We start from the raw sequence: 21209 nt of genomic DNA on the forward strand, positions 1-21209 counted from the left end.
GTTTCAGTTTCCAAGTATTTCTGCAAACTGCATATATTGTATTTTTCTCAAGATCATCAAATAATACTTTATTCTCTGTATTAACAGCTAGAGGTATTTTTCTACCCACACAAGAGGGGACCGCTTCCACCTGTCCTCATTATTATCAGTCACATTTCTCTGGGGGCTTGTAAAGTTGTCCAAAGACAATTGACTTCCATCCATAGGTGGAACTGTGGATCAGTAGACATGTAAAAGCAACAACCACAATATCCACCAAAAGATTTATTAAAAGCTTCAATAATACACAAAAAAGCTGTAACAATATATATACAAATGCAGATACTAATTATCCACTTGAATAATAGAACACCTTGCCAGTTAGGAGATTACCTGAAGACACTATATCAAATCAGTGGGCTGCTGCACTTTCAGTTATTGCACATTCCTTGTCTGTCTACAATTGGACTTACTTAGCTCATATTCTAATGCATATTCTTCCTGGATACAATAAGCACCACAACTAGGTCTTTCATTCTTTTTGTACTGGCTAAAATGTAGTAGCACATTCTACCCACAATCTGCAAGGTAAGCTCAGTGAAAAATACAAACTTAGTCTGATACACTTAGACTGAACATTGGAATACAATTTATAAGAAAATCCATCTTAGGTGTGTAGTAATGCACTGAATAAAGCACTATAATAGGACTATAATAGGACAAAGAGCAGAATTTGCACAGTCTGCTGCATACAGTCACAACCTATTGCATTTAGGGGGTGTCATGTGTGTAGTCTGTATAGGACCCACATTTTAGACAAGCCATGACACTTATTATACAATGTGGTATGCTGTCATTTACTATGCTGTCTTTCCCCTAGCCTCCTTAAAAACTGCCAGATGCACATGCATAATATGGGATCATAGCATTAACCTGTTAACACAAACACAAGTTTTACAAACTACAGCAAATCTAATATAGGTGAATATTTATTAAGTTTCAGTGCTACCTATCAAACCTCAAGAGGTAAATAACACACATTGGCATGACATATTCATATTCCAATGTATCACAAGTAGCATCCTTGCTATCTTCAAGGCAAATCTAAATAATTGGTTGGAGAGCATACAATTCTCCCCCAGACCATCTTTTATGCCTTCCTTGAGACTAGAGGGAATGTTTGAACAAAAGTTTTGGCTAGGCTTGTAATGGTTTGAAGACTGGTTGCTTAATACTTACCTATGTACCTACCAAAGCAGATATTCAAAATCAGTCAGTGCTTGAAGACGTCTTACACAGGTACCTATTGTCTATCCATATTTTCTAGAATTATTTCATCAGTAGGTCTGTAGTAAAGAAATTCTTCAAACCAGCCATCAATGGATGCATTTTTCTTTTGGCATCAGCTGCCACTGGTCATTAAAGGAGTGTTAACAGGAATCATTCTGTCTTTCCATCTGCAGTTATTTCCAAGTCTGCAGCAGAAAGATTACAAACACCTTTTAGTGCCCTGAGTTGGACATTCAGCACATTGTGATTTTACATAATATTGCATATTAAGTTCTAGTCTGTTTCAAAAGTAAAAAATAAATAAGAGGTATTCTCCACTAAGACTACCCCGATGATGTAGAACGTAAATGTGGCCTATGACAAATACCTTAAAGGGACCCCAGAGCTCAAAAGTGAAAGTCATACCTGCACCTGCAGGTGGGAAAGTTGCATAACCACTATCAGTTGCTACTTCATTACTTCAATTTGAAGATTTCATAAACTCAGAGAAAAAATATGTGATGTTTCAGAAAAAAATTGTATTTTCTTCAACTGAAAATATACATATACAGGTTTCAATGAAGTCAAAATTCAAACTGCCACTTTTGATCAGTTGTGTATCAAGCTGTGGCCATTTGACTATTTGTCTATATTCTTAATCCACTAGTCCCTATAAAGGTTAATAAGAGAAACACTATATCAAGGTAAGCCAAATAGGCTGTTAAAATAGCAACCTAAAAGCCCCTGGGTAAGATGGCACAGCTAGAACATGAGAACATGGTCTTCTTATTTGCTTATTTAGTTATTTGTTTATTTGTTGATTTGTTTTGTCTTATTACAACTGACCAATTTCAGGATTTGACTATGATATCAATGATACATTCAGTACAAAATGAAAAAAGGTAGTAAAATTTAATGGTATATAAAATGAAATAAGAGACAAGTGCTTATGTAAATATAAAATTACGTTAATAAGTGTAAAAAGCTACAGGTACATTTGTACAACAATTTGACTTACAAAGCAATACACAAGGATATAACTTTGAAAACCAAAATACAGATTTATAGGCTATTAATACAGTATGCGCAAGTTAGAGAGAGCTTACATTTCCACACTCATTTGATTTGTGTAATTTCCCCTAATTTTTATTTGATTTCCCCTCTACTAACAATGCTAACAACTTCTCCAATTCTACCTCTCTCCAAATCCCTCTAAGTCCTTTACCCTTAAAACAGTACCTATGAACTATATTAGATCTTTACTCTCAAAACTTAAACTCTGCTCTCCTTCTGCTGACAACCTGCCTCCCTATTTCCTGCAGATAGCAGGAGAACCCCTTGCATTCCCTGTATCTATCATAATAAATTGCTCCATCTCAGATTCTTATGTCCCCTCCTTATGGAAAAAGTTCTACACCTTAACTATACATAAAGGAGGTAACTCCACCGACATCACAAATTTCAGACCAATAGCAGTCTTGTCTCATCTCTCAAAAGTATTCGAAAAATGTATCCACAAACAAGTTATGTAATACCTACTTCAGAATAACCTACTCACACCTACCCAACATAGCTTTCGCCCTAAGCATAGTACCTCAATTGCACTAATATCTTTCATAAAAACTATCTCCCTTGCTCATGATAACAATAAACTGGTCTCCTGCCTCTTCCTGGACCTCTCTAAGGCCTTTGATACAGTCTCCCATCCTCTTCTTCTGGCCAAACTATCAAACCTTAATTTCTCTTCTTCTGCTGTCACCTGGTTTGCTAGCTGCCTCACTGATCATCAGCAATCTGTCAAATGGCTCTCTGCACTATCCCCTCCCAGTAAAAATAGGAGTCCCCGAAGGATCTGTCCTTGGTCCACTACTCTTTAACATTTTCACTAATTTATTATATACCTCTTGTCCCCAGTCATCCTTTATACAATATGCAAATGACTCAACAGTTATCACCATCTCTGACACTACCTCTGATCGCAACTTAGCCACCCAAGCATCCTTCAACTCTGTAGAACCCTGGCTCTGTGACAACAAACTAATTCTCAACCCTAAGAAAAACTAAACTCTTACACTTTCTCCACAAAAACCTAACCAAGCTCAAAACTACCTTTACTATACTGTCTCTTAATAATACATCCATTACAGTCGAATCCAGCACTAAACTCCTAGGAGTTACAATTGATGACCAACTTAAGTTCGATTTACATCTGTTTAACTGTATTAAAAAGACACACCAAAAACTTGGACTCCTCTACTGCAACAAAAAATCCCTAACCTCCAGTGCAAACATAACTCTGTCACATGCATACCTTCTTCCTAGCCTACTGTATATCTGTCACATTCTTACTAATCTGAACTCCTCACTCTTAGCTAAACTCAAAGCAACTTATAACAAGGTGGCTAGATTCGCTCATCTCAAGCTGATGAGAGCTCAATGTCTCATCCAAAAGATGAAAGAGATAGAAAAGATATGATGGCAGTCAGATACGCTCTAAAAACCTGCTAAACAGTCTGGAAGCCTGGAACTCCACATAACAAGTTACACCACAGTTATGTGCTACATAAACAATCGAGAGGTAAAACACTGCTAACACTATTGCAAGCTATTAATGCAGGCTTGTGAACATGCTCTTGAATACAGTTTGCTGCTAAAGGCAACCTATATGCCAGCTATAAGAACTCCACAGCAAACTAGTAAAGCAGTACCACAGCAGATCTACAAAGAGGCATGGATACATTTCTTAGACATTGTGCACAAATGGGGTGTGCCAGGGACAGACCTGATTACATCTCTGTGTGTTATAGTTAACTTTTTGACAAACTGTTAATTTATCAGTTTGTCAATTTCTTAATAATTTTAGAATTGCTTACGCCTTATAAGTAAACTAATTAGCACATATTCATTTAATGATGTAATTTTGTACTGTCTGCATACCTCTCAACTGTCAAGCTTTCTAAAAAAAACAGACTGTCTAGATTTTTTATTCATATTTTTGTTTCTCACACAATCTGTAGTTTTCTAGCAGATCTTTGAGGATTGAAGTCACTTAGTAATGACATATATTTGAGTTTTAGACTTCAGATCTTTCAAACATGCATTCTAATAAAAAACTTGTTATTTTAGCAACTTTATAAGATTAGAAGAGCAATATTTGAAATATGTATTTGATTTTGGGCCTTTGTCCCCCATCCCAACATCCCCATTATGTTTGTCTTTTTCCAGCTTTCTTATGCTTAGAGGTTTAGAGGTATGACATTTAGTGGGACATATAAAACATTTTTTTCTTAAGTGTGACAGTAAAAAGCAATGTCCTTTTTCAGCAGAAGTGTTTGCATGCATGAAGATGCATGCCATCACTCTTTTGTTGGAACATGAACTATACCAACAGTACTTCGCAGATGACCATTAAACTTTGGTTTGCTGTGTAAAGGTAACAGTGATGTTTGTGACAGATGGCCATCTCTGTAACTGGAGACACACTACCTAGCATATACTACAAGTCAGTGGTTTGTACTTTTGTAACTTAATTTCTCCAAATGGAGAGATGATAAGTCAGCAAGCAAAGGACAGTACTGTTGCTGGAATTGAATTCATCCTCAAGTCTTGGTGAGTACGTTCACAAGGTGGACCCTATTTTTCACAAAATCTCACCAAGATGACATTGATATATTGACTGCATTTTCATGTATCATGGACAGAAGTAGGTTAAAAATAGAAAAAGATAGCTGAGTGCACAAGACCCAGAATAAAAAAGTGCCCAATCCTGATAGTCATACTGGTGCTAGGACTGGAAAAATGACAGTGTAGAATCCTTAAGACATCGAAACATTCCCACAGTGGGGCTAGGCCAGGCTCAGGGGAGGATGCCCCCCCCTCCCGTTGTAGAAGGAAGTAGTAGTCCACAAAAATCCCAAAAAATGATAGGCCAAAAAAGAGCCATAAAGATAATAGAGTGGACTATGTGGACTATTGGGGATAAGAAAGAAATTATATATTGTAACTATTATGCAAGAAGCGTAGAATTTCCAGGCAGAAGATCTACAAAAAGATTAAGAGACAAATTAGAGGAAATAAAAATACTTCCACAAGAAAAACTGTCAGAAATTTCAAATAAAAAATTGTGTTCAACAATAAGTCCCCAAAGTAAGGAGAAACAGGAGGACAGGAGACATCTGAAGAAGAAATATGAACATGGGAAAGAAAAAAGATTTAATATGGTGCAACATTTATGCAATGAGAAAGCAAAACCAATCAATACAAAAAGATCAGCACCAAAGATATTCAAAGAGAAATACAGGCAAAGGCATCCAGACATGGAAATTTTTACAATTTAAAAAATAAGAAAACAAAGAGGAAAAGTAGAAAACAGGATTAGTAATGGAGAAATTAAAGAAATAGAAATTGAGGTTATGGATTACCTGGGAAGTAAAGGATTTAATGTAGAAAATCTAACTCTGATAACATCACAGCAGGATAGAGCAATGGATCCCTAAATTAAGAACAAAACAGTGGAGTTGGAAACATCTGATCAGTTGTCATATGAAGATACGTTAGAGCTTTCCACAGAAAACCAGTACAAATGTTCAGTTGAAGTTGCACAGCAAGGGAAGGAACAGGAAACTGTGGCAACTCTGACACAGTCAATGTTGTGGAGTGATAGGCCAGATGACACAGGATGAAACTGAAGAGAATTTGGCACAGAAAGGTGCTCTGGAACTTTCTATAGAAAGCCACATGAAATGGAGAACAAAGAATGTACCCTCAGTTTAAAAGAAAAGTATCTAAAATAAAGAGTTGCTTGATTTAATGGCGATGGACAGAGACATTTAGATCAACAAAAGAAATAGACTACAAAAAGTCAATAAAACCCATAAAGTTAGAAGTCTGATAAAACAAATGAACACAGTAATTAGGACTATTCGTAGAGATTCGTGTGATACAACAGAAGTAAATAGGATATATTATTGTGCAGCTAAATTAATAACAGATAAAGTCTTACCACAAAAACACAGGGTAGTGAGGGAAAGGAAGTGGAGAGATCAAATGCCATCATGGAAGTATAAAATAGAGAAAACTATAAAGCAATTAAGACAAGAGGTGTCACTGTTAGAAGAGTATAGAAGAGGGAACGGCTCAACAAAAATACACAGAGAGATAGACATGATAAAAGCAATGCACAGTATCAGAACAGATCAGGATCTATCGTTCACTATTGCAAACAATAAATTAAAAATATTAGCACAAGCAGAAAAACTTAGAATATATGCAAATAAATATAAAGGAAAAATACAAAATAAGCAATTTATTGATGACCCAAAAAAGTTTTATAGAGAACTGGGAAACAAGACAAAAGGAATTAAAATACCTCCAAAAAATAAGAATAGATACATTTTGGAGAAATATCTATGAAGATCCTGTGGAACATACCAAAGATGCTGAATGGATAGAAGAAGTAAAAGAAAGAGTAAGAAGTTCAAATGTACAGGATATGAAATGGGATGAAGTAACTGCCAGAGAGATTGAAATAATGTTAAAAAAGCTCCTAAATGGAAAACCCCAGCCCCAGACACAGTACCTAACCTGTTGCTAAAAGTATTAAAATCTTTACGTGAAGATTTAGCAATGAGTAAGACCTATTTATATGCACACCCTAAACAGACACCAGCCTGGTTGACAACAGGAAAAACAATACTCCTACTTAAGAGTGAACCTGCAAGCTACCTTAAAAACTATAGACCAATAACTTGCCTTCCTATGACATATAAACTATACACTGGAATTTATGCTGACAGAGTTCATAGTCATTTAGAAGAAAACTCAATCATGGCAACAGAACAAAAGGGAAGCAAAAGAAAGTTATATTGAACAGAGGACCATTTGTTGTTAAATAAGGTCATAATGGAGTACTGTAGAAAGGGGAAGAATCTAAGCTAGCATGGATAGATTACAAAATAACATTTGATATTATCGCACATTCATGGATAAAGGAGTGCTTAAAATGTATGATACACCCTATAATGATCAATTACATTACAATGACCATGAAACAATTACAAACACTTCCCAGTTATGCCATGATAAAGGGCAAATTATTATTCCACAACTAAAAAGTCAAAGGGGGATTTTTCAGGGTGACTCTTTGTCTCGGCTGCTTTTTTGTCTTGCCCTTAACCCATTAAGCTGTCTACTTAACAGATTAGGTCATGGGTATAATTTGGTTCCCAGAAAATAACAAAGTATAACAACTGCTCATCTTCTTTTCTGGACAATTTAAAACTGTGTATTTCATTAGATGAGGAACTGAAAGCACAACTGCAAGTGGTCAAGTTCTTTTCAGATGATATAAGAATGTCATTTGGTCTTGATTAAAGTTCATAAGCAACCTTTAAAGTAGGAAAGCTCCGGCACTAAGAAAACATCAGCCTGGAACAGGAATGTGATATAAGAGAACTTGAGCAAGAGGGACTGTATAAATATTTGGGAATTGATGAAGGATCAACAATAAAACATGAACAAATACAAATAAATCTTCGTAAATAATATTTTAGAAGACTAAAATTAACACTGATAATCGAGTTGACATCTAGGAACAAAGTCCAAGCTATAAACCAATTTGTTCTTCCTGTCTTAACGTACAGTTTTAGAGTGACTGACTGGCCCCAAAAGGTGTTGCATCGGTTGGACAGAAAAATGAGAAGGATGCTTCATGCTCATGAAATGATTTATAAAAATCAGTGTGTACCAAGACTATATAATCCCCATTCTGCAGGAGGTATGGGGTCTCCTCAAAACTGATTACATGTATAGATCTGTAATCATGGGACTGCATACATATCTGCTGACCTCATAAGACCCATACATGAGGAGAATAAATCTAAGAGGACTTCCCTACTTAGTTCAGCAGAAGTATATCGGCATCAAATGGGAATGGAAATCAAATCAGAAGTAGATAAAAATCAGGCAGCAACTGAATGTACCAAAAAACAAAAGAAAGAATATAAGGTGAAGGATCAGATGAGAAGGCAAGAAATGCGGAAAATGCATAAATATAGTTCCAAGTACAGAAAACTCTTGGAACAACTTCATGTTGATCAGGACTGAACACATGAACCATTAAAGAGAGGTGAATTCAAATGAAAAGATGAAAGGTTATTACTGGCAGCCCAACATAGTGGACGATGTACGTGTTGGTTTAGAACACATGAGAGAAACAGACAAATGTTATGTTTTGTAAAACAGAATTGGAAACAGTCACACATCTTGTAGCTGGTTGTGATATACTAATGGCAGAAGGACTTTAAACTGAAAGGCATAGTAATGTGGGAAGACTTGCATTGGGGATTGTGCAAACAGTATGGTACTGAAGTGGCTGAAAAACAATGGAAACATGAGCCACAAAGCATTATAGAAAATGACGAAGTTTATATCACATGGGATCACCCATTACCAACAGTTCAAAAAATAGATGCAGGAAAACTAGGTATAGTAGTCCATGAAAAGAAGACAAAAGTAACATTAATCATTGAAATTGTTACACTCAGTGATTACAGTGTCTGACGTACAGGAAGACATAAAGTCATAAAATATCAGGAGTTACAGGCAGAAACAAAGGGAATATGGAAGAAGGATACCTAGACAGTTCCAAATAGTAGTAGGAGCAAAGGGTCTTATAAAAAGGAATTTATAATCATACTTAGATAAGTTTCCGATACATGTAATGCTGAACGAATTGCAAAAGGAGTCATCACTGGGCACATTGCGGGTGCAGCGAAGAGCACTTCTGGCTAATATCAAAGACTGAAACAATACTAATTTCCTAAACTTTAATCATACTTTGACTTAGGAATGGGGTCCATTCTCATCATAGTATTGGAAACCTAAAAACCTTGGAGAAATTAAAAGCAAGTCAGTGATTTGAACATTTTTAACTTAATTTCACTTAATAATTTTATACCCACTGTGTGAGGAGCTATTTTTCTGTCGGATCCTCATTTGAATCCTATCTAATTCCACAAAATGTAAATTATTTAGCCATCCACCTCAGTTACAACCTATTTCACCTACACTAGTCCAATCAAAAAACTCTATGACTAAGAAAGACACGTGTTCTGTAGTATAAATGTTCATCAGAACATAAAAGTATGCACGCTGTTTGAACTATACTAATCCACTCCTTGTACAATTACATTTATACATGTTGTAAACATACATTCTATGAATGTTGCACTGTAAATATTTGTAAGTGTATATTGTAATAATTTATTGTACTGTCAAAAAATAGATCATTGTTGAAAAGGGTCATCAGGCCAGTCTCCCTACCTATGTGGAATGTGAAGTAAATAAAAATGAACAAACAAACAAGTATGTCAAAATATTTCTTCTTTAAATTTGGTTATATACACTGCATGACTGTTCCATTCAATTCTATCAGTAACACTGCCTATGGGATTTACAAATGCATAATGTGTATAGGGTTTTTATTTTATGGAAAAATTGTGTAACTACTGTAATTACTTGTATTTCCTACTGCAATGTAAACATAGCGTGTGCATAGAGATTAGCAACTCTGCTGCTTTTGGCCCTAATCACAGCAGATAATATTCATTGTGCTCAGCTCATCTAGCCAGTTAAAATTTGATAAAAAAAAAAAAGATTAGCCTGACTGTTAAGGGTATTGAGGGAAGAAATGGGGTGATGATGCATCCTTGCTCAATCCCATTTTAGACTTTGAATGGGTCATTCTACACAGCTGCACAGACTGATGGCAGTCACCCACAATGCAAATGCTATGAAATAGATTAATTTTGTAAGACAGGTAAATCTCACAAGGCAACAGACAAATAAGTTAATGCAAGCTTAGTTACTGCATACTCTGTGCACATGCACATCAATGTATGGTAAACATACTGCATAAAACTACCTGTTTGTGGTGCTGCAGGTTCATTATACTTCCAGTTATGAAGGTTATCATTTATTTGTAGTTGTGCAGGTTCACTATATGTCCAGCTATGAAAGCTATCACTTATCTGTTGTTGTTCAGGTTCACAGTATTTCCAGTTATGAAGGCTATCACTTTTCTGTAGTTGTGCAGATTCACTATACTCCCTGCTATAAAGGCTATCACTTATCTGTTGTTGTGCTGCAGGTTCTCTATACTCCCAGTTATGAAGGCTATCATTTATTTGTAGTTGTGCAGGTTCACTATACTTCCAGTTATGAAGCTTATCACTTTTCTGTAGTTGTGCAGGTTCACTATACATCCAGTTAAGAAGGCTGTCACTTATCCGTAGTTGTGAAGGTCCATTTTGCTTCCAGTAGTGAAGGGTGCCACATATCCATTTACTGTCTTTTTCCTGATGTAGGCCAACAATCTCACTCTCATCCACTTCTACAAATTCTGTAAGACACATACAATGACAGATGTATAGTTAGTCTACTGCACATAAGAGGCGCCTAAAATAAGAATACAAAGCAAGAACACATCCCCCATACAAGTGCTGTGCTGGATGAAAAAGGACAGACTACAGTGGTCAGCAATGCAGAGAGCATAAAAGCATAGCCTGATATAAGCACCAAAACTTGCATTTTCAAAGAATGCCATGAGAGGTGTACGGGTCTATATTAGAACACCGAACATTTGAAATGTCAGGTGCTCTAATATTGACCCATTTTCAGTGAACTCTGAAACTATCGAAGTAACAGGAAACCGAATTCTTTCCTAGGGAAAGAGTCCGGTTGTCTGTTTTTGTTGCTTCGTTATTTTCAGCGCTCTGGTGAAAAGTTACGGGTCGGGTTCAGGTGAGTGTGTGATTGTGTGGACATGTGGGTTAGGCGAGTTAGGGTTAGGGCGCAGGTCAGGTAAGTGTGCGATTGTGTAGATGTGTGGGTTAGGGCTGGTTAGGTGAGTTAGGGTTAGGGCGCAGGTGAGGTGACTGTGTGATAGTGACGGACCTTAGGGTTAGGGTTTGGATTAAGGTAAGTGGATAGTTAGTGGTGTATGTATAGTTTAGTGTAGGGTTAGATGTAAGAGTTTAAGTGTATGTGTGTGGATTGCTGTTTGTCTGGTGTGCTTGTGTTGTGTGTATGTGTTTTGGAACAGCAATTTTTTTCCCTTGGAAAAAATTTGCTGTTCCGAATGTTCGATGATTTTTTTTTCGATTGCTAGAGTTCGATATTAGAACACTTGACATTTTTAATGTTCAGTGTTCTAATATAGACCCAAGGTGTACAATACTCACATATTAGACTAACTCAGTGGCAGGACAAAACATGAAGTTACATACTAATTCTTAGGTGTATGTACACAGGGCTATGTAACAGAAAATGGCATTCAGTGACAAGATATGATGTGAAGTCACATAGTAATCCATGGGTGTCTGTGTACAGACACATGACATTCAGAGACAAGATATAATGTGCTGTCACCTAGTAACCTATAAATGTATGTTCATAGATGTGTGGCACTCGATGACAATATCTAATGAGAAGTGACTTAATAAACCATAGATGTATGTACACAGACACATTGATAGGATGGCTTGTGATGTGAAGTCACATAGTAATCCACGGGTGTATGTACACAGACATGTAACATTCACTTATAGGATATGATGCGAAATCACCCACTAATCCACAGGTGTGTGTACATAGACACATGGCATTCAGTGACAGGATATAAAGTGACGTCACGTAGTAACCCATACATGTATGTTTATAGTCATGTGGCACTCAAGTGACAAGATCTGAAGTGCATGTACACAGACATGTTAAATTCAGTGACGGGATATGATGTGAAGTCACATAGAAATCCACGTGTGTATGTACACAGACACATGGCATTCAGTGACAGTATATGATATGAAGTCATCTATTAATCCATAGGAGTATGTACAAGGACACATGGCATCCATTGATAGGATAGAAACTAATCCACTGGCGTTTGTATTCAGACACATGGTATTCAGTGACAGGATATGATGTGATGTCCAATGTATCTTCACATACATATGACAATCAGTGACAAGATCTGATGCAGAGTCACCTAGTAACCCATATGTATGTGACAGACATATTGCATTCCATAATAGGATATGATGTAAAGTCACCTGGCTAGCCAAAGGTAAATAAAATGTCATGCAGACATACAGAGCACACAGGCTATAATATTAACTTGTTCATACATATGCAGTATATTAGACTCAGATGACACAGTAAACAGAAGCAGATCATACCTGTCTGAAAGTGAACTGGATGAAGCTTAACATTCCATTGCACGTTAAGTGGTGTTACTATCTTCATTTAAAAATATCCTGAATGACTGCATAGGTTTTCACAAATTTACTCCAGGAGTGACTGGCATACCTCCCAACTTCTTAGCAATAAAAATCTGGACAAAGCCAACAATAATGGGGGGGCAAAGCCCAAAAATAGGGATGAATTTCAAATATTGCACTTATAAACTTAGACAGTTGTTATAATAAAATGTTTTGTGTTATAGGTTGATAGGTTCATGTGTGTTTACTAAGCTAATGACCACAAGGGCCTTTTTTAAGCTTAGCCATGCATCTCACATCTCTGACAAGTTCCGGTACCCTTGATAAGTGTAAGTAGGAGCTTGGAAGATGGAACATTTACAAGCAGGGGCCTGGGAGATAAAACATTTGCAGACTGCCTTTGTCCATTAGAGATGTAGGTGCCCAACCAGGGATGAATTTCCTGTTCCCCATCCAATTGTCCAGGTTACAATTGAACTGGGTTATGGAGGAACTCTGTTCTTCATGGATAGGGAGCCTGTTCCAGAGAAGGAATCATCTCTGGGATACATACCTGTGTCTCCAGCATGTCTGATTTATAACACAGACAAGGTTTAAGTCTTTAGAATGGGTAACTCTACTGCGTCTCTTTTGTGTATATGCAAGAGTTTAATCAGAGTGGGGTCTGACAATGTCCTGTATGCCAGGCATAAATCTCCCCTCAATAGCCTGTAGGAGACAGAATACAGGGATTGGGCCTTGAGGCAGTCTGCATAGGATATTTTACTTACACTGTATTCTTTTAGTGAGGAACCTCTGTGGAGGTTCCAATTGTTGGATATGCCTGATTAGGTACATAAAAACAGGGAATTGTACTCAATGACAGGTCTGATGAATGCCGAATACAGTGGAACAATGACTTTTTTGGACCTAGATGTGATACCTTTGTTGATAAGTTGAGCATTATAGAATGATTTCTTCACTACTGTAGACACGTGATGTCAAAGGCTAGATTACTGTCTATGTGTGTCCCTAAGTCCCTGACTACTGGGTCATCTCTAAGGGTTGTGTGTGTTAGCAGTATGATAGTTACCAGGGGTGGATGACTTCCCGAAGGATGCTATTATGCATTCCTTGGCATTTAGTTTTAGTTCATGGCTCTGACACCAGTTATTTGTCTCTGTCAGCCCTTCCTGGAGAATATTTGTGTTGGTGTGGAATTCAATGACAGCTCCTAATTTGTAATCATCTGCAAATTTAGTCAACCAGAGACCATTGACATTGGCCTTGACTTCAGAGAAGTAAATGCCAAAAAGGAGAAGTACAAGGACTGATCCCTGAGGGGCTCCACTTGTGACTGGCCTATTTGTAGAGGTAGATGCCCCAATTCTAACTTTCTGGGTCCTGTTTGTGAACCAGTTAGCTATCCATCGGGTGACATACGGATTTGTACCTAACCTCTTGAGTTTGTCAACAATGCCTGAGTGGGTATTGTGTCAAATGCCTTGGCCAGGTCAAGGTAGGTATTGTGAACCATTTTGCCCTCATCCATGGCCTTAGTGACCTTCTCAAAGAAGTGGTCTGTTCACCATCTCCTTCCATGCTTAGAAATATTGCACCCCTTTAGAATAACACCAGAAACTAAGCCAATTATTAAAGTTAGTCATCTTTTGTTCGCACTGAGGCATCATCCTTGGAGAAAGAAAAATGCTGCTCAAACCAGCCTGGGACACATATTCCAAGGGATCCATGATATTTCTCTTCATATAGTCTAGGTAGGTAAGTTTCAGGTCATTTACACCTACGTGGACTATGACTGAGTCATACTGGTACATGTGGTCCAATGACCTGAGTGCATGCATAATTTGGTGGATCCTAGCCCCTGATAAGAAACTGACCATGACTTACTCCTTACTTAGCCTGGTGAGCGGGACATCAGTGTGTCTCATGATGGAGTCTTCTTTGACCAGAATGTTAGATTGTGTGGTGGCATGCCTTATGGGCTTAGAAGTAGAGGCTCCATAAGGTGTGGCTGTATGTGTTGATGAGGGTGTTGTTTTTAAAGACTGCATTCGGGGCTGCTGAGGGTATTTGTTATGTGTTCCTTGTCTAGGAGGTCTTTGGGGTTTAGGAAGGTTACATTTAAGTGCCTCAGCGGGTGCCCTACACATGATCAAAATTTCAGAAAGCCAAAACCCATATGGCCGAGACCATATGATCGACTTTTGAAATCTCGGTCATGCAGAACGGGCATCTCTGTATAGTGCAGAATACGAAGATTCCCATCTTCCACACTGTAGTGTGATCTCGGAGTTGGCATATTTAAATTGCAAGAGGTGTGGGGAGAGCAGCCCCCCACGGGGGGGTGCAGGGAGGGCAACATGTAGATAAGTTTTCATTTTGTTTTATTTTTTTTTACATGATCAAGATTTCAAAAGTCAGTCATATAGTCTAGGCCATATGGGTTTCGGCTTTCTGAAATTTCGATCATATATAGCAGACCCGCCTCAGTATATGTGGGGCTATATGTCTGCTTTGAATTGTGATTAGGTGTGATGGGTGCAGTTTGTATACTACTGATGACATTTTGAGTGCTTTTATGTGAGAGCTTTGCCTCCAGTGACATTGTGTAAATATATCTCTCACATACCATATCACTTCGAGAATTAACTGGCTGTCAGTAACCATGGGGCAATTTCTGCATTGCCATAAGATGCCCATATCCATGAATCTGGTGACAGAGATAGTGGGAAGGTTCATACCCATGGCAATATACACTTTTTATTTATTAGACAGTTAAGTAAGAATGTAAAACAATATCAGAAGTATCCACTTTGCAACTCTGGGGACAGTGCTTGCAAATGCAAACTAGTTATCCTGTGTGAAACTAGGTATTGGTGAAATTTCAATTGTGCTTTTACAGGAAAAATGTTACTCAAGGTGTGTGCGTCTATGCAGGTCACTGCCAAACACTTGAAGGGAAACTAATAAGCAGATCCTGAAAATTTAAGGATGAAGTATTTAGACAGATATTTTGAAGTTTGAAACAAATCAAGCAGTACTTACTGAAAACAAAGAATTAGCTTGTCAAGAATGATGAAAATAAGGGAGATGCGTGAATGGCTACTGCCTGGCTACTATTAGTTGTTATCATGCATTTTCTGAAGGACATGAAGTCTGAAACTCAAATGTCTGTCATTATTTATTGAATTCAGTCCTCAGTGATTTGCCAGAAATTCACAAATTTTATGAGGAACAGACCAAAATATCAGACAAAAATCTGGACATTCTGGTAAAATCTGGACAGTTGATAGGTATGGTGACTTGTATGGCCCTCCTAGAGAAAGCAGGTGCAGACTGCCAGAAGGTACTGGCAAGGCATAAATGGTCATAAGACTCAGTAGCTTATGAATATCTATGAATGGATTTTCAATACTACCTCACTCCAGCACATTGTTAAATCCATTAAGCATTTGGACAATGTTGTTCACTGTCATGACTGTCAACCTCTTAGTGTAAAAAATTTGGACAAAGCCAAAAATAATGGTGGGGGGGTACAAAGGGGCAAAATAGAGACACATTTTAAATACCGATCTTAGAAATTTAGTTTCTAGACTAATGGGCTATGCATTAGCATGCACTTTCTGAAGGATATGAAGTCTGAACTCAAATGTCTGTCATTATTTAATCATTAGTTTGTCGTCAATGATTTTACAGAATGGCTAGCTCTCAACTGTCCAGATTTTTTCAGAATGTCCAAATGTATGATTCATATTGTTGGTCTTTTTCTCATAAAATTGTAGTTTTCAGTCCTCAGAGATTTGCCAGAAGTCAGAAAACAATGGCAGACATTTGATTTTCAGATTTAATATCATTCAAAAAATTCATGCTAATGCAAAACCTGTTATTCTATCATTTTTATAAGTTTCTAACAGCAATATTTAAAAAGTGTTCCTATTTTTGGGCCTTTGTACCCCCATTATTTGTGACTTTGCCCATATTTCTTGTTCAAAGAGGTTGAGAGGTATGCAGAAAGCTATACATTTTTTTGATGAACAGACCAAAAATAAAAGGCAAAAATCAGGACATTCTGCAAAAACCTACTGTTTTAGTCATCATTCAACTAAAAGTGTACTGGTGCAGTGACCATCACATGAAACTACACCATATACAGTTGTTAGCATCTAAAAAAGTAACAGGAAACTGAAAAAAAAGAACAATGCTGCTAAAAGAAACTACCACTGCTAATAATTCATAGACATGTAGGCTGGGAAAAGTCAAATATGTTTAAGATAGCTCTTTTAACTTTTCTTTCTTTTTATCTGGCTACTTGTCTGACTTTTTGTTTCTCTCTCTCTTGGTCTTTTGTATCTATATCAGAGTCCAGCATTATCTGACTCCACCCATCAACTCACAGCTTAAGAATCTTGGATAGCATTCCCCAGCATGATATAAACACAGCTGCTTCAAGCAATATACTTAAAGACATCAGGTTATGACAAATGATGCTATGGAAAGCAATGTGCATCTGCACACTTAGGTCTGCTGTACTTGGTGCTTTGGGGTAAGCAACAAAGTGTTTTTGCAGGTGAATAACAGACACATTATCACCTTCTCAGTTGATATGCACGAGAATCCTCTTTGTTGTGTCTTTTGGTTACATTCAACCTTTTTATCAATTGATTCAGCATCTTTTCCCCAAAGTTCCCATGCTCAGGTATGGATGCAGCTATGACAATGTGTGTTGTGATGGCACATGTTGACTACATAAGAGACCTGCAGTCAACACATGTAGCTTCCGCAAGTACGGCAGGTGCAAATGGCCAAAACACACAAACCAAAACCCAAAGAACGGCCAGCACTCCTTATGAGAGAATCAGTATTTCCTTTAATAAGTCAGCAGTACAAAGTCCATTTTAGTGTAGAATTACACTAAAATAAAATTAACAAACCAGTTTCGGCTCTATGGCCTTCCTCAGTGTGTTAAAGCAAAATACAGTTAACATCCATTAACAATAATATATATATATATATATATATATATATATATATATATATATATATATATATATATATATATATATATACATACTCAAATCAAAATGATTAGGTCCACCCAACTTCCCAGTTTAATAATCCAAGTTTTTTTTCTTTTTGATTAAGAATATTGTGCCAACCAGCTTTCAGGTTTCTATTCCCTGAAACTTTATCAATAACTACAAACTTGAATTGTGCAGTGGAATGTTTAATAGTATGCTTATATAAAGCAATAGACAGACATTTATTACGTTGTTGTTGTTGTTTGTCTTTCGGCTTTTCCCAGTTAGGGGTCGCCACAGAGAAACTCCGGTCCGCTAATGATTGGCAGTTGGTTTTTATGGTGTTGAGTTGCCAGCCCGATGTCCAACCTTCAGCGAAGGCAGGCCCATTCAACGCATGTCTTTCGAACGCCCACTCGACCGCATGGAGGACATGCAGACTCCACACAGAAGGCACTCCCAACCCAAGCAGAGAATCGAATGGGAGAACCTCTTGCTGTGAGGCAACAATGCTACCGCTACACTTAAATGTTCTGATACCCATAGTCTAAAGGGTCGTGATGTCTGACTTATATAAAACGCTGAACATGTACATGTGACTAGGTAAACAACCCAATCTGTACCACAATTAGCAAATTTATTGATGTGGAATATTTTAGAAGTATTTTTACTAGTGAATTCCTTTGTCTTGATCACAAATTTACAAAAGGTACAATGGCCACATAGAACACAACCCAACAGCAAACCCCCTTCTAATGTCCCTTGAAGTGTGCTCTTATACTGTGTCTTATACTTGTAGTGATTAAAAATTTCCCCAGTGTCTTGCCTCTCCTGAAAGAAAAGCAACACCTAGAACCAAGGATGTTATGTAATCTATCTTCTGCAATAAGAATGTCCCAATATTTTTGGATGAAATCCATTAAACCAAAAGTGTTGCATCCATAACTAGTAATAAATCTGATATTATTGTTCTTAGTAGTTTTTTCCTGATATTTCAACACATCTGTCCTATCTAATGTTTGGACGAAATCACTAGTTTGAATAAATTTAGATCTATTATAACCTCTGTCACAAAATCTGGTTAATAAGGTCATGTTGTTGTGATGCGAATGCATCATTAGTATAACAAATTCTGCAAACCCGCAGAAATGTACACAATATTTCCTCTGTGGTTTTATCTGATGTAGATGTACAACTACTAAATAAAGGCCTTAATTTTGCCCCTGGTTTTGTGGTGCCTGAAGATATTTTTGCAAATGATGCTGTGTTTTTTAACTACATTTTGATAATATTGAATGACCAATTGATTCTTATCGTGAGTTTAGATTTAATAAATTTACATTTATTCCGCCTATGAATAAGTATGTGGCAATTTTTCAACAATGTGTTCTCAAATATCTACATTTTGGTTTTGGACCATCCACTAAGTTGTTTTCTCATAATCTGAGTACGTTAGAGGTTCAAGCCTTGGACAATCTTCATAACAACAGTAATCTGGTCATTATTTCTGCTGATAAGGACTATTATAGTGATGGATTGGTCCATGTACTTGGCAGAGGCTCAAAGACAATTGTCTGATGGTAGGTTCTTGGAGTTGGGAGGGTGGCCTAATGGTTAAGGTGTTTGCCTTACAAACACAAACAAGGTATAGGAGTTTGAAAAGGACAAGGAATATTGAAGCTTAAAATAAAAAAATGGCAAAGGGCCTAGTTCTACACCAAAATGGCTATTGATCCTACCCCTAAGTTTAAAAAGAAGATTGATTTGTTTTTGCAATCAGCTCTGAGTGAGGGCATAATTAGTAAACAAACTCTGAGTCACTTAACTGTCCAGGACCCCCTATCACAACAGTTATATTTACTCCAAAAAATATATAAAGAAGCTCGTCAGCTACCAGGTAGGCCCACTGTAGCAGGAAATGGTTCTTTGACTGAACCATTATCAGCATTTCTTACTATTTATCTTAAACCATTGCTACAAGGGGCCAGGGCTAGGATCCAGGACACTACTGAGGGTATAAATATAATTTCTGAGATACAGCTTGAACCTGGTTGGATTATGTATACTTTGGATGTTACATCCTTGTACACTAGTATATCTCACTGGGCTGGTTTGACTGCTTTGAAATATTGGTTGGACCATATTCCTTTATATAGTCCTGGTTTTAACACCTTGCTTATTTGTTTAACTGAACATGTCCGGACCAAAAATGTATTTTATTTCAATAGTGACTGTTTTTTTCAATCAAAAGGTACAGCTATGGGTGCGTCATTTGCACCTATATATGCTGACCCTTTTATGGGATACTTGGAACAACAAATTATTTATGATAGTAATTATAATTTGTTTTTTGGATGAAATTGACATTTGGAGAAGATGTCTTGATGACTGCTGGATGGTAAGGAAGTTGGATGTTGAATATCTTAGTGAATTTGTTCAATATCTGAATGAGAACAAGTGGGGGATTCACTTCACATTACAGCATGACACGGACTGCATTTCATTTTTGGATGTCAAGTAAGTCATCAGCATGATGGGACTTTGGAAAGCAGTATATTTTGTAAACACCCATATTCTAACACCTTACTACATGCCTCCAGCTGTCATCCAAGACATATTATACAGAATATTCCTAATCTCAGTTTCTGAGGGTTCTCAGAATTTGTTCTACTAATGATGCATTTTCATCACAACAACATAACCTTATTAACCAGATTTTGTGATAGAGGTTATAATAGATCTCAAATGATTCAAACTAGTGATTTCGTCCAAACTCTAGATAGGACAGATTTGTTGAAATATTAGCAAAAAACTACTAGGAACAATAGTATCATCAGATTTATTACTAGTTATGGATGCAATACTTTTGGTTTCATGGATTTCATCCAAAAATATTGGGACATTCTTATGGCAGATGACAGATTACATAACATCCTTGGTTCTAGATGTCGCTTTTCTTTCAGGATAGGCAAGACACTGGGGGCATTTTCTGATCACTATAAGCATAAGACACAGTATAAGAGTACACTTCAAGGGACATTAAAAGGGGAGTTGCGGTTGGGCTGTGTTCCATGTGGCCATTGTACCTGTTGTAAACTTGTGATCAAAACAAAGGAATTCATTAGTAAAAATACTTCTAAAATATTCCACATCAATAAATTTGCTAATTGTGGGATGGATTGGGTTGTTTACCTAGTCACATGTACATGTTCAGCATTTTATATAAGTCAGACATCACGACTCTTTAGACTATGGGTATCAAAACAGTTAGGTAATAAGTAATAAATGTTTGTCTAAGAACATTTACAAACATAATAAATGTCTGTCTAATGCTTTATATAAGCATATTATTAAACATTTCACTGCACAATTCAAGTTTGTGGTTATTGATAAAGTTTCAGGGAACAGAAACCTGAAAGCTGGTTGGCACAATATTCTTAATCAAAAAGAAAAAACTTGGATTATTAAACTGCAAGGTTTGTTTCCTCCTGGAATGAATGAGCACCTTTAATTTCTTAATTAGTTAACTGGATGGGTGGACCTAATCATTTTCATTTAAATATATATATATATATATATATATATATATATATATATATATATATATATGTATATATATATATATATATATATATATATATATATATATATATATATATATATATAT

Source organism: Protopterus annectens, chromosome 3.part0, assembly GCF_019279795.1.
Source record: "Protopterus annectens isolate FY-2018-M chromosome 3.part0, PAN1.0, whole genome shotgun sequence".
NCBI classification, from domain to species: domain Eukaryota; kingdom Metazoa; phylum Chordata; order Ceratodontiformes; family Protopteridae; genus Protopterus; species Protopterus annectens.